This window comes from Anabrus simplex, chromosome 5, assembly GCF_040414725.1.
Source record: "Anabrus simplex isolate iqAnaSimp1 chromosome 5, ASM4041472v1, whole genome shotgun sequence".
NCBI classification, from domain to species: domain Eukaryota; kingdom Metazoa; phylum Arthropoda; class Insecta; order Orthoptera; family Tettigoniidae; genus Anabrus; species Anabrus simplex.
In genome coordinates this window covers 43,598,662-43,612,204 of record NC_090269.1, presented here as the reverse complement: position 1 = coordinate 43,612,204, position 13,543 = coordinate 43,598,662, and the positions used below count along the sequence as shown (strand labels likewise).

The 13,543-nt window shown below is 40.7% G+C and overlaps 3 non-coding genes across 3 annotated transcripts; 1 reads left to right on the top strand and 2 right to left on the bottom strand.

Annotated features, from left to right (window-relative positions):
- Positions 1-5,242: 5,242 nt before the first annotated feature.
- Positions 5,243-5,315, top strand: TRNAA-AGC (transfer RNA alanine (anticodon AGC)). Its single transcript has one exon. It is a non-coding gene; the product is annotated as a tRNA-Ala (tRNA).
- A 769-nt stretch (positions 5,316-6,084) lies between these two features.
- On the bottom strand, positions 6,085-6,156 carry TRNAG-UCC (transfer RNA glycine (anticodon UCC)). The gene has a single exon. It is a non-coding gene; the product is annotated as a tRNA-Gly (tRNA).
- Positions 6,157-6,468: 312 nt separating this feature from the next.
- Positions 6,469-6,541, bottom strand: TRNAK-CUU (transfer RNA lysine (anticodon CUU)). Its single transcript has one exon. It is a non-coding gene; the product is annotated as a tRNA-Lys (tRNA).
- Between the last annotated feature and the right edge of the window lie 7,002 nt (positions 6,542-13,543).

Below are 13,543 nucleotides of genomic sequence, written 5' to 3'. Positions count from 1 at the left end.
GGCAGTTTCCTCCACATGAGACATTTGGTTAGGGATACAACTGTAGAGAAGGACCAGTACCTCCTTCAGGCAGCCTCACGTTCTATACTGAACAGGGGCCTTGTGGGGGATGGGGAGATTGGAAGGGATAGGAATGGAAGAGGGAAGGAAGCGGCCATGGCCTTAAGTTAGGTACCATCCCAACATGTGTCTGGAGAAGAAGTGGGAAACTATGGAAAACCACTTTGAGGATGGCTGAGGTGGGAATCGAACCCCCTCTGCTCAGTTGACCTCCCGGGGCTGAGTGAACCCCGTTCCAGTCCTTGTGCCACTTTTCAAATTTCAAGGGCAGAGTCGGGAATCAGACCCGGGCCTCCGGGTGTGGCCCTAACCACTAAACCACAGAGACAGACTATGATACGACACAGACTGGTAGATATTTGGAGAATTTTAGATGTTTGTAATATTTGTGTATTATTTGGTAACTGATTGGTAGGGGTGGTTGTATACTTTCATTTGAGGTTTCAGTTTGTGTTTGCATTGAACTATGGGCTGCTGATACATTGATTTGGGTAGATTTTTATTTTTATTTTTATTGCTACTTATTTTACGTCACCGAACCAGAGATAGGACAAGACTAGAGTTGGGAAGGAAGCGACTGTAGCCTTAATTAAGCTTCAGCTCCACCATTTCCCTAGCGTGAAAATGGGAAACCATCTTCAGGGTTGCCGACAGTGGGATTCAAATCCAATTATCTCCTGATCTCAAGCTGGGATGAGTGGTTCAGACAGTTGAGGCACTGGCCTTCTGAGTCCAACTTGGTAGGTTCGATCGTGGCTCAGTCTGGTGGTATTTGAAGGTGCTCAAATATGTCGGCCTCGTGTCGATAAATTTATTGGCACGTAAAAGAACTCTTGCGGCACTAAATTCCTGCATCTCCGAAAACTGTAAAAGTAGTTAGTGGGACGTAAAGCCAATAACATTATTATTCTGAACACAAGCTCACAGCTTGCATAGCCAATCACACAGAAGTCTGGGTAGACACGTACCCACCGTACTCCAGAATGGCAGGGACAGTTCTCAGAATAGCCAGTATAAGCATATTCTGTTTCTGGTTGTTTATTATGGATCATATTCATTGTATCAAAAACTTACGCAGTCGAACCCACTCCCTCAAACACTGGTCTATAGCCTATATCTTCCCCCAGTTTAGTGAACGGTGTTTATCATAATAAGACACCCTGAAAGTTACAATTTACTAATAGGCGATTGTCATAATACACAACTACTGGCATGTCACAGTAAGCATGATTAATTACTGCAAGTTCACACCAGCACAACAAAAATCTGTGACTTACGAGTGTGGTATGAGCAGTATTTAGATGTTGCCTATGAGATATACAAGGCCAGGAAGTGTGCGCTAGTTCTGAACAGAAAAACCGTCCCCAACCAGGTTCACAATATCGCCGCCAGATGTGTCTACATCGTGCTATAGTTTGCATGTGCTGTTGTGTATTATCATACAGAGAAAAGTTTTTAATATGTTTACATATAGATTTCACTTAGTGTTCATATGAACTCCAAGTAAGTTTCATATACATTATAAAATATGGTGTATTGTTGTGTACCGTACTGTAATTCTGTTCCGTCAAAGAAAGGAGAACATTGGAGTACGTTTCCTTTGGTCGCCTATGACGTCATCCAGAGTCTGTAATTTACATTTTAAAGACTGTGACTTCAGTTTAAGTACGACAAAGACAACTTCCGAATAGAATCCCTTCAGTCTTCATAGGTTATCCCGCCTACAAACAGGAAGATGTCACACCTGTAGTCGAGCGTAGAAAGAGACATTTCCTGAAACGGGAAGCTACATGTACAACTCTAAATAAAATAAGAAAACAGTGTTCGATAAATTATTGTGAAAATGTAATGACTATGCCAGACTATGCAAGCAGGCCTACCACATATGAAATAGGAATTCAAGTCCCTTTCCCACTTGCTGACCATAAAGCTAGCACTCCAAAAGCAAAATATATACCGAATAGGAAATCAAACTACTGACTGAGACAAACAATGCGCAAGCTAAGAAATAAAATAAAAGATCGTAAGTCCTTGAAGAAAGTGAAAAATACTGAATTCGATGAAAAAGTTAATAAAACGTGGAAAGATGGTGAAAATGGAGGAGCATTAATCCTATTAGAACAAATAGATGCTTGTACTCGTACTGGAGTACGTTTCCTTTGGTTGCCTATGATGTCATACAGAGTCTGTAATTTACATTTTAAAGACTGTGACTTCATTTTAGTCCGCCTCTGTGGTGTAGTGGTTAGTGCTGCCACCCCTGGAGACCCGGGTTCGATTCCCGGCTCTGCCACGAAATTTGAAAAGTGGTACGAGGGCTGGAACGGGGTCCACTCAGCCTCAGGAGGCCAACTGAGTAGAGGTGGGTTCGATTCCCACCTCAGCCATCCTGGAAGTGGTTTTCTGTGGTTTCCCACTTCTCCTCCAGGCAAATGCCGGGATGGTACCTAACTTAAGGCCACGGCCACTTCCTTTCCTTTTCCTTGCCTATCCCTTCCAATCTTCCCATCCCCCACCAAGGCCCCTGTTCAGATTAGCAGGTGAGGCCGCCTGGGCGAGTTACTGGTCATTCTCCCCAGTTGTATACCCCGACCCAGAGTCTGAAGATCCAAGACCCTGCCCTTGAGGTGGTAGAGGTGGGATCCCTCGCTGAGTCCGAGGGAAAGACCGACCCTGGAGGGTAAACAGATTAAGAAGAAGAAGAAGACGACTTCAGTTTAAGTACAACAAAAAGACAACTTCTTCCGAATAGAATCCCTTCAGTCTTCATAGGTTATCCCACCCAGATTAATTTCACTTCTAGGCCTCCAACCGCCGTATCAAAAGACACTAAAGAATTATGTTGGCTTTTCGAATGGAGAAACTGGAATAACATCCCTCATTAAACGAAGTTTCCATTATGAAGCCATGAATCTGACATGCATGGAGGAACAGTTACATTCCCTTATCGTAGATGAAATGGCTATCAAGCCCAGAGTATACTATGATCATAATCTTTACCGATTTCTAGCATACTTCAAGGCTGAACTTGAAAATCTGACCTTAGCGACAGAATTGCAAACAGGCTTCTGTGCTTTTGTTTCTAGGGCTCTCTACGTCTTTTCAGATTCCTGTGGCATTCTATTTCACTCGCCAATTAATGGGTACACAGTTGCGCAAATTAACTTTGAAGGTATTGTCTGAAGTGGAAGACACAGGTTTTACAAATTTTGTGGTTGGTTACTGCCAACTGTACAATTAATGTAAGTATGATGAGAGACTTGTGCAGTGAGAACATCTCACCTGAAATTCAGCATCCAAATGACCAAAAGAAACATTCGTTCCCAGTTTTTACAAAAAGGTTTTCTCCATGAGAAAAACATGATATCTAGCATCCATATTAAGAAACTATGTAATGTACAAAGGCATCAAACAGTGAAGCCTATTTGTGGTTTAACAAGGAAAGTAACTTTTCCATCTAACCCAGAAAAAATGAATGTCCTAAGGGACATGCATTACAGGAGCTTTAAAAACACTACCTATTGTTGTCCCCGAAGCAGAGTCAGATACAGGATCTCTTAATAAGACCATAGAATTTACGGAACGTATCAGGAAATAGCATGATATTCATGACGTATGTAATATGAAGCACTCTTACATGTCAAGAAATGGGGATAAAATTATCTTTATAGAGTTGGTTGATGAAAGACTAAAATGGCTTGAAGACACATTTCTTCCTTATTTTGAAGAAATTCAGAAATATGTTGTGAAGAGTCACCGGATTAGTCGAAAAACTTATGAAGCCCTGGTTCTTACCATCAAGTCAACTGTGCAGTGCATTAAATATTTATTATTAGTTGGCTTTTATTATATCTTAAGTCGGAACTTGAATAGTGACGATATTGAACTTCTGTTTAGTCATCTAAGAAGAAGAGGCAGATTTAATCATATGATAGATGTGAGGTCCTGCATTCATGCTATGCAAACGACTTTAATTAAGTGCATGGTAAATCCATCTGACTCTTCGAACGTGGAAAGACAGTCCACTGATGTGGCTCATTAGAATGCAAGATTTTAGAGCATTACACTACCCCTCTAAAAATTTGTTTACTTCCTGCAAAATACTTTGAATTGTACGTGTCACTCCTTACGTTCTCTGGGCAATACGAATTTAGTTTTTGTTGTTCCGAAGTTCATTGAGGCATTCAAATGTGACGAGTGTGATCAGAGAGCACTGGCTGTAACTCTCATTACAAAACTTTTAACCACCTCAGTGGTGTAGTGGTTAGCGTGATTAGCTGCCACCCCTGGAGGCCCGGGTTCGATTCCTTGCTCTACAACAAAATTTGAAAAGTGGTGTGGTCTGAAACGGGGTCCACTCTGCTTCGGGATGTCAACTGAGTACAGGTGGGTTCAATTCCCACCTCAACCATCCTCAAAGTGGTTTTCCATGGTTTCCCACTTCTCCTCCAGGCAAATGCCAGGATGGTACCTAACTTAAGACCATGGCCACTTTCTTCCATCTTCCTTGTCTATCCCCTCCAATCTTACCATGCCCCCACAAGGCTCCTGTTCAGCATAGCAGGTTAGGCTGCATGGGCGATGTACTGGTCCTCCTTCCCAGTTGTATCCCCCAACCCAAAGTCTCACGGCCCAGGACACTGCCCTTGAGGCGGTAGAGGTGGGATGCCTCGCTGAGTCCGAGGGAAAAACAACCCTGGAGGGTAAACAGATTAAGATTAATAATTCCAAATATCACTTAAATGTGCTTTACATTACATCAAATCACACTAAACACATTTTGGTGGTCCTAGCTTCATTATGTGTAGATTTTTTACGTCTTTAAAAACAAGCATCTACATTCATTTGGTATTTTGCGAGAGCAGCATAGTACACTGTCGAGACCTCTAGCGGATGTTCGTAAAACTACTTGCGACCCGCAATTCTATCGGTCACTTCCCGGCCTTGTATATCTCTCTACTAGATGGCCCTGCATTCCCTCTCATTCACACACATTTGAAGTTGGAATTATAAGTGTAGATCTATGGCCTGGATACGCAAATCGAACTACTACTTCCAGGATTGTTTTAATCACATCTGTAATATTAGAATTATATATTTTGCAATTATTTGAAATTGTGTTATGTATACGCGTTAGGATAACAATATAATACTGGAAAGGAAAGATAACTTCAAAGGTGTAGGGGGCGTAGCTCAGATGGTAGAGCGCTCGCTTAGCATGCGAGAGGTACCGGGATCGATACCCGGCGCCTCCAAGTTTTTTTCTTCTCCTAAGTCTGGCATTGCTTGATTTACAATAGTACTAGGTTCTATTTTTATAGGCTTTATCATCATCATCTGTTTACCCTCCAGGTTCGGTTTTTCCCTCGGACTTAGCGAGGAATCCCACCTCTACCGCCTCAAGGAGCGTGACACTTTGGGTAGTGGGGATACAACTGGAAAGGAGAACCAGTAGCCTACCTCGCCCAGTTGGTCTCACCTGCTATGCTGAACAGGGGCCTAGTGAGGGGATAGAAAGATCGGAAGAGATAGACAAGGAAGAGGAAGGAAGTGGCCGTGACCGGTATCACCCTGGCATTTGCCTGAAGAAGACGTGAGAAAACACGGAAACCACTTCGAGGGTGGCTGAGGTGGGAATCGAACCCCCCTCTACACAGTTGACCTCCCGATGGCTGAGTAGACCCCGTTCCGGCGCTGGTACCACTTTTCAACACGAGCCTCCGGAGGTGGCAGCTAAATACACTAACCACGACACCACGGAGGCGGATGGAATTACATTGAGCTTTAATTATTATTTTAACTGAAATGATCAACTACGCGGTTCATTCTGAATATTGGATTAAGGACTATTCTGATTTAACCCTCAAATGTTGTCTTCAAGGCACAAAATTGGATGGTTGAAAAGAGCCATCATTTTTAGGTACTGAATATAGTTGTATAAAAATTTAGATTAGAAATCTCATATACAGACTTTGATTTTTCTTATAAAAGTAATCATATACTTAAATAATTTTTAAAAAACAGTGCGATGGCCGGGAATCGAACCCGGATCAACTGCTTGGAAGGCAACTATGCTCACCATTACACCACCATCGCACGTACAGTACAACGGTTTTGGTGAATCGTATATAAACGAAATTATAATTACTATTGATTGATATTTCTTTTTCTTTTCTGAGGGTTGTTATTCATGCTGTGATCATCGGAGAAAACAACACGAATCGTTACCATTTTCATAAACGAAGTATGACTAACAATAAAGGAAACATCTTTCACATAGAGGATGCTGAGTGTGCTATCAAAGAAATCAGTAGGCACAGTAAAGTAATAATGGATTTACTGTTAATTCTTTGATAATCACGATAATTTATTTAACAAAATATAATTTTATACTTTCAAAAACATGAACGCCCAACGTGGGGCTCGAACCCACGACCCTGAGATTAAGAGTCTCATGCTCTACCGACTGAGCTAGCCGGGCACGCCGATTTGGTACTATTTGTTAGTATTAGAGCTGTTGTAGACTAGGGCTGTATGTAATATTTGATCTGGGATTTGATCATATTTGAATAATATTACACGTTCTACTTCATCACTATCTCCACAAAGATATAGTCTCGTTTTAATAGACTTTTTGTGAGGTGGTCATAGACAGTAACTAACGTCGCAGCAGGATTAAACATTTCCTAACATTGAACAATAAGACCATACCCAAATAAGAAAGAACTCGCTCAAAATACGCAGAACCATTGTACTCATCGGGCACTTCTGGCTACTCATACTATATACACTACACATGTATTTAGATAGGCCGTTGCACTTTCAATACTCGACCTCAGCCATTCCCATTCTTGGCGTATCAGCGTGTGTTTATGATACCGTACCGGTTATGATTGTATACAGTAATACTGAATGTACGGTAATAGCACATCGTACATACTGTATCCGATGTTCCGTGCCGGTACTCTGACCTCTTCTGGTTCCAGTTCTCGTTGTGTGGAACCATTATTATTTGAAATGCGGTAAAGCCGTATTAGCTAACTCATTTTTACTTTTTATGGCCAAGTTCATTCATCGCCTAGCCTATAAGCCAAGGTAATCTGCGTGCGTGTTAGGTAGCCTTTGCAAGTTGCTTTACGTCGCACCGACACAGATAGGTCTTATGGCGATGATGGGCCAGGAAAGGGCTAGAAGTGGGAAGGAAGCGGCCCCAGCATTTGCCTGGTGTGAAAATGGGAAACCACGGAAAACCATCTTCAGGGCTGCCGACGGTGGGGCTCGAACCCGCTATCTCCCGAATACTGGATACTGGCCGCACTTAAGCGACTGCAGCTACCAAGCTCAGTGTTAGGTAGCCTACCTGTAGGAGTTGAGTTGATGCCGACTTTCCGTCATCCCATACACCAAAGATCGCCATTTCCTTCTGCCCTGCCCTATTTCCCAAGAACGTTCCAAGTTGAGACCCATGGCTTCCTTGATGCCATTAATTCATCTCATCTGCTATCATTCTCTTCTCCTTTTACCATCGGTCTTCTCCAAGCATTCTCTTCTCCAGTCAATCATGTCTTCTCATATTATGCCCAAAGTACGTAAGTAACTTCAGTTTTTGTTTTCGTATTTGTCCTTCCAATGAGCAGCCTGTGTTGATTTCCTGTAATATGGACTTATTAGATCTCTCGGCAGTCTACAGAACTCTATGGAGTTTTCTCAACATCCTACACTAGTTTGAATGTGTCTATTCTTCGAAGTTCAGCCTTTCTTATTGTCCAAGTCTCTTTTCCATGCATCTCTATTTGCATTGCCTGTACTATACGGATCTTTGTTCTCACAGTTATGTCTCCACTCTTGAAGTCACTATCGATATTGGCCATTGCCTTCCTCCCAAGGAGTAAACGTCTTTTAATTTAACAGCTGGGGCCGATGACCTTTGATGTTGGGCCCCTTTAAACAACAAGCATCATCATCATCATCGGCAATAAGAGACTTACGAGTAATATTTGATGAAAAACTAACATTCAACGCCCATATTACAAAAATAACAAACGATGCAAACCGTATGCTCGGGTTTATAATAAGGAGTTCTAAATTATTTATTATTATTGTTATTCAGTTATTTACTAGCCTTGTTAGGAGTAAATTAGAATATGCATCTGTAATTTGAGACCTTGCCTGCTGCCATTTCTTGATGGATACAGTACTTTTGTATCCATCTCTTAGCACAGGCCAGAGTAAAGTGTAGCTTCCACCAAAGTCCCAGTCTCATCCATGACTGTGACAATATGGAAGCTGCTGGGGTATGGGTGGTGCTGAATAATGACATTCAGAGCACGACTAGTGCATCTGAGTGTTATGAAAGGTGTTGCTCATAGGGTCAGTTGTGCTGCAATAGCACTTTCTGACCCAGTGAGGAAAGCAATGGCAAACTACCTCACTCCTCGTCTTGCCTAGTGCGCCTCATTTTGGTGCTGCCATTGGTTTTTGCGGTTTCCTTATAACCGCATAACCTTTGGTGGTGCTATTTGAGGATCCAACCAGCCTCTGGGCTGATGACCTAACAGACAGACAATTTGAGACCCGTGTTCTAAAGAACAAATACATATCTGTATTATAAAACAAATAAGACATTTTGCCCTTTTGATACATCAACACGGTATTTAAGAAGTAACTTTAACCTCACGTCATTGCGCAACAGAAGAATCATTATTTCTCTAAAAACGTTAAATAAAATTGTAAGAAATAAATTTAATTCCATAGGACTGCTCAATTTTATCTCCTTTCATGTTCCACGAACTGGAGCTCGCATGAACACAGTATTTCAAGTTCCAAGATCTAGAACATCTCATCACTTAAACTCGCCATTTATTAAAATGCTATGATTTTACAACACATTTGCTGAAGGAATAGATTTATTTTCAGAATCACACACTGTCATTAATACACATTTAAAGGCCTGTGTTTCTAATTTATAAATTCAGACTTCTTTTTCTATATAACAGGTGCTCTGTAACGTATTTATTATTATAGTCACTTACTACTCTAGTTATATCCTTGTTTCAATTCCTGTATTTTTCATAGTGTAGAAATAATCATTGATGTATGTTGGATTGTCATTTTCTCTTTATATGTGTTTTCCATTCATTCTTCTTCCTTGTCTTTATTATCTTCAGCATCTGCCTATTAGTCCAGCATTTGTACTTTCTTCATTCACTTTCAGTAGGAGGTATTTTAACTCTTCTTCATTTTCTGCCATTAGGGTGGTGTCATCCACATATCTAAGGTTATTTATATTTCTCCCACCAATTTTAATTCCAATTTCTGCTTCATCTAACTTGACATTCCTCATAATATACCCTGCATAAAACTTGAATAAGTAGGGTGACAATATGTAGGCTTGTCATATGACTTTCTCAATCTGTTTAGTTGATCCATATAGGGTTCACACTGCAGCTTCTTGGTCAGAGTTGAGATTCCAGAGAAGGCAAAAAAGATGATCTGGTATTCCAATATTTTTGAGTAGGTACCTACTTGCCACAATTTATTGTGGTCAACACAGTCAAAGGCTTTAGTGTAGTCAATAAAGCATAGATACAGGTCTTTATGGAATTCTCTTGCCTTCTCCATATCTGGCAAATATTAGCAAGTTGATCTTATGTTCCTCTGCCTTCTCAGACTATATACTGCTGAATCCTATTTTGCAGGACTTTGGGCATAACTTTGCTAGCGTGTGAGATACATGTGACTGTTCGGTAGTTCAAACCTTCTTTAGAACAGTCCTTCTTTGGAATATTGGGATGAAAACTGGGTGTTTCTGATCTTTTGGCTACTGCTGACATATTGAATACAGCACTTTCATAGCATCCTCTCCTAGGATTCTGAACAATTCTGCTGTGATTCCATCTAATTTGCTTAGCTTATTGTTTGCAATAATTTCTAGGGCCCCCTTGACTTAACTTTCTAGTATATCTGGTTCTGGATATAAGATCACATTAACTTCATCATCAGGAGTATTTAGTTCTTTCCTATCCAAATCTTCTACATATTCCATCCACCTTTCCTTAATCTCCTCTGCTTCTGTCAGATCTTATCAAATTTTATCTTTTATTATTCCAATTCTTGCTGATGTTCACTCATGTTTCCAGTTTTCATACAAAGAGCCCTCGTCTTACCCAGTCTGTTATTTACCTCTGCTTCCTTTCACTGCTCATTCAAGGAGGCATTCTTGTCTCTTCTAGCTAGTTTCTGGAACTCTGCATTTAATTTAGGCACCTTTGATCTTCCTCCTTTGATTTTCACTTTCCTTCTTTCTTCTTCTTTTCTGCCCTCTTTGCACAGCACCCTCAAGAAATAAGTGGTTTGCAGAAAAGGCAGGCCTTTCAACATCAGAGTGGACTAAAAGCATCAAAATGATGGCAGACGTGGCTCCAGTAAGAAGTTTGTTAAGTAGAAGCCAGGAGAACAACCACTGCAGGTGCGCTGTCCATTCGGTTCATTGCTTAGGAATACTCGCTATCACGTAATTTGCGGCCTTATTGCAAAAGCCTTTTGTGATAACGGGTGGGAAGTACGTGAAGAAGTGAACTGCTTAGCTGAAAATGGTTGCATAAAAATAGATATTCTAGCCATTGATAAACAGAGAGATTGTTCCATAATATTAGACCCAACAGTATGTCTAGAACGACAGCCACTTTGTGTATCTTGTGTATCTTGTGTATCTTTCTAGCATCAGATGCTTGTTCATCTGCAACATATTGTAAAACTAGAAAAGCGGCTGGAATTGATCAGATTTCTGGGGATATACTAAAGACAATGGGTTGGGATATAGTACCATATCTGAAGTACTTATTTGATTATTGTTTGGTCAGAGGAGCTATACCAGATGAATGGAGAGTTGCTATAGTAGCCCCTGTGTATAAAGGAGAGGGTGATAGACATAAAGCTGAAAATTACAGGCCAGTAAGTTTGACATGCCTTGTATGTAAGCTTTGGGAAGGCATTCTTTCTGATTATATTAGACATGTTTGCGAAATTAATAACTGGTTCGATAGAAGGCAATTTGGTTTTAGGAAAGGTTATTCCACTGAAGCTCAACTTGTAGGATTCCAGCAAGATATAGCAGATATCTTGGATTCTGGAGGTCAAATGGACTGTATCGCGATTGACCTGTCTAAAGCATTTGATAGGGTGGATCATGGGAGACTACTGCCAAAAATGAGTGCAATTGGACTAGACAAACGAGTGACTGAATAGGTTGCTATATTTCTAGAAAATAGATCTCAGAGAATTAGGGTAGGTGACCCTGTAAAAATTAAGAGGGGAATTCCTCAAGGCAGTATTATCGGACCTTTATGTTTTCTTATATATATAAATGATATGAGTAAAGGAGTGGAATCGGAGGTAAGGCTTTTTGCGGATGATGTTATTCTCTATAGAGTGATAAATAAGTTACAAGATTGTGAGCAACTGCAGCGTGACCTCGAAAATGTTGTGAGATGGACAGCAGGCAATGGTATGATGATAAACGGGGTTAAAAGTCAGGTTGTGAGTTTCACAAATAGGAAAAGTCCTCTCAGTTTTAATTACTGCGTTGATGGGGTGAAAGTTCCTTTTGGGGATCATTGTAAGTATCTAGGTGTTAAGTTCGTCTATCGTGTAAGGTCTCTCAACGAATTGTACGCTACTTTAGACATATAATGCGCCGAGATGGTAGTCTACAAAAGCTGATTGTTGAGGGCAAAGTCCAGGGAACCAGACAACGAGGACGAATACCAACGCGATGGATTGACATGGTGAACGGCCCCCTACAGTGTTCTCTCAGAGTAACCACATTGAAAGCTTTAGATAGGGAAGAATGGCGGAGTATGGTTCATCGGCTAGAGGGCTGAATATTATGATAGTCACGACGCCTCAGTCATGAGGCAAAACGAAGAAGAAGAATAAGGAAAGATCTTCATTGGGGTAATCACATAAATGGGATTGTAAGTAAAGGGTACAGATCTCTGCACATGGTTATGAGGGTGTTTAGGGGTTGTAGTAAGGATGTAAAGGAGAGGGCATATAAGTCTCTGGTAAGACCCCAACTAGAGTATGGTTCCAGTGTATGGGACCCTCACCAGGATTACCTGATTCAAGAACTGGAAAAAATCCAAAGAAAAGCAGCTCGATTTGTTCTGGGTGATTTCCAACAAAAGAGTAGCGTTACAAAAATGTTGCAATGTTTGGGTTGGGAAGAATTGAGAGAAAGAAGAAGAGCTGCTCGACTAAGTGGTATGTTCCAAGCTGTCAGCGGAGAGTTGGCGTGGAATGACATTAGTAGACGAATAAGTTTGAATGGCATTTATAAAAGTAGGAAAGATCACAATATGAAGATAAAGTTGGAATTCAAGAGGACAAACTGGGGCAAATATTCATTTATAGGAAGGGGAGTTAGGGATTGGAATAACTTACCAAGGGAGATGTTCAATAAATTTCCAATTTCTTTGAAATCATTTAGGAAAAGGCTAGGAAAGCAACAGATAGGGAATCTGCCACCTGGGCGACTGCCCTAAATGCAGATCAGTATTGATTGATTGATTGATTGATTGATTGACTCTGAGAAGTAGGCAATTTACGTTCCAGTACCCAATTACATCAGGAAGAAATATCATGTAAACTCCATCACCATTTATGGATTGTTAGTGGGTGCAAGAGGTACCATACCGGAGATGATGGCCGAGTTGTGGAACAGGTTTGCCCTCAAGGAGAGGTACCTAGCCACGATTGCCGAGGTGGCTGTGCATGAGTCTGTGCTTCTTTTAAGGAACCATTTAGATTCCAAAACATAACAAAACGTACAATACTGTGTCTTATGGCAAAACCATTGGGAGTCAGTTTCTTAAATAAAGGATTATATAATATATTGCAGTGCTTCATCTGTTAACCATTTTTTTCTTTTCTTGGGAACTAGTTTTCTGCTGTCAATCAGTCAATCAATCAATCAACTAATCAATCAATCACTACTGATCTGCATTTAGGGCAGTCACCTAGGTGGCAGATTTCCTATCTGTTGTATTCCTAGCCTTTTTTAAATTATTCCAAAGAAATTGGAAATTTATTGAACATCTCCCTTGGTAAGTTATTCCAATCCCTAACTCCCCTTCTTGTAAATGAATATTTGCCCCAATTTGTCCTCTTGAATTCCAACTTTATCTTCATATTGTGATTTTTCCTACTTTTAAAGACACCACTTCAACTTATTCGTCTATAGATGTCATTCCACGCCATCTCTCCACTGACAACTCGGAATATACCACTCATGATAAAGATGTTGATTGATTCCCATAGGGAACCTGAAATATTTGTTCTGAATGAGTAAATTTATAATTCCATATAGTTGGTCTATTATTGGACTTTATCAATTTTCCAGCTAACTCATTCCTTAGTGCACTAGTGCACTAGCCATGCATCTTGGTAGGTGTGGTATTTACCAACTGATGAGCCCAACTTA